Consider the following 1,950-nt stretch of genomic DNA (forward strand, 5'->3'; position numbering starts at 1 on the left):
TTGTGGTGATTCCGTCGACGGATCTCGCGGCACAAAATGAAGGAAGAGGCTTGTGGATCGAGCTGCAGATGCAAGCGCCTTTTGGCGGGGAAATAATCCGAAAAAACTGCCTCAGGGCTCACGCGGAGTCACGCCTCCTCGCGATGAAACTCGGTTGCGTAAATAACCTAGACTGTGCCTTTGGAGGCAAAAAGAAGAAAAAAAAAAAAAGAGAATTACGCGCGTATGTTGTTGGCTTGGTTTGAGGCCCTGACTCCTCTCAACAACCCACGATGTTTTCCGCAAAACAGCTATCCCAGGAGGCTTACCAGAGCATGACGAGTACGAGGTGGAGCACAACGGCGTGGGGCAGAAACGAGACTACCGACGTCGAAAGCCGTTGAGCCAAGGTCGGAGACTTGGCCTGCTTGGCATGGAGAAGGGACGAGTCTCCGCAATCATGCCATGCCATGCCGTGTATGCTATGGAATCGAAGGAAGACGCGGATGATGCTTTTGTGATTTCTTCTCGCGGCTTGGAAGTGGCCAGGGGGCCCAGAACCAGCGAGTCCCACCCCAATCCGTCCTGGGTTACACGCGCTAAGCCTATTCAAGGGACAGCGGAGTGTGATTTGCGGGTTACTTCCCCCCTTCTCAGGCTATTCTGATCATTCTCCTCAATCCCTTTTCCTGGTTGCACCTGGTGATCAGCGCTCAAGAGGCCGATTGCGTCGCGCCCAGAAGGTCAAGCATTGCGGCCGCAATATACCCAAATTGGAAAACTCCAGCTCCCCGGTTTTACGTCCCAATCGACTGGAAAGAAGATTCTGGCCCTTGAGCCTCAGGTCTGGGCGCGCCCGTAACGAACGACAAGGCAAGAGACAAGAAAAAGATCATCGAAACATTGGGGGATCGTCGGACCCTGATCGCCCAGGCGCCACTTACACAGTCCACGAACTTCCAAGACTCCAAGACTCCAAGATTCCAAGAGTCCGGGGATGTGGGCCATGCGGACTGGGCAGAATGCGGGGAGAAGCGAGGCCGTGGTGGAGAAGCTGAACTTGCCTGAACTCCTGGGGGCGTGCCGGCGTGGGCGGCTTCCTCCGTGAGAGAAATCGTCAACCCTTCCCAACAGACTTCCGAATTTTTGTGAAGGGTTGGAATTGAGCCTCGCGTCCGGCACTTCGGATCGCTTTCGCCTTTTGCCTGGAACGTTGGCGGGAGAATGTGGTGGCCGCCCGAATCCAATCGGTCGGTCACCAGCCATCCACTCATCGGACGATGAAGCGTCATCTCTCCTTCTCTCGTGGAACCATGGATCGGACCAACAAGGTGGTTGTCTCACAGCGCGAGCTGGACACCCCAAAGTTGTACTCGGCGGACCTCCTCCGTGTCATCCTGGACAACCTGGTAAGCGCACCAAATCCCCTCCAATAAGCGGCAGTTGCCCCTGTCGACCCTCGGCAACCTTAATCCCTTCCATCGCTCGTCTCCGCGCTCTCCATGACGCCCTCAGTCCGTGCCCAGGCTAGCCTCCGCTGTGGCGACCCCCCATGTGACATCGCCGCTCAGTGCACCGGCCGCTATCGACGGTTTGGGCTTGTCGCTGCACGCGCGGCTCCATCAGGCCCTCCCCTTCGCTCCACTCCTCGTCAGACCACAAGCGACAGGGCTCCTCGACTCTCGCCTCAGACTGTCCCGAAAGTGCAAGCCGCGCTGCTGGCTGGCGCCGCCCCCTTTCCTGGTGGCTCTCACGGTGCCCCCAGCGCCGAGATGACCTCGTTGGCACGTTCCCTCTCGGCTCAGGGGCAGGCTGAGCATCGTCGCGCTGGAGCGTTGGCGGGCCGTGGGCGAACTCCTCGACGCGGGACATGGTCGTTTCGTTGGTGGCGATGGCGACTGGGGGCTGCGTGTAGCGTGGGCGGCGTTCCCGGCAAGCCGGACGCCGCTGGCTGGCTCCATGGACTTGACG

This window comes from Chaetomium globosum, genomic scaffold (assembly GCF_000143365.1).
Source record: "Chaetomium globosum CBS 148.51 scaffold_4 genomic scaffold, whole genome shotgun sequence".
NCBI classification, from domain to species: domain Eukaryota; kingdom Fungi; phylum Ascomycota; class Sordariomycetes; order Sordariales; family Chaetomiaceae; genus Chaetomium; species Chaetomium globosum.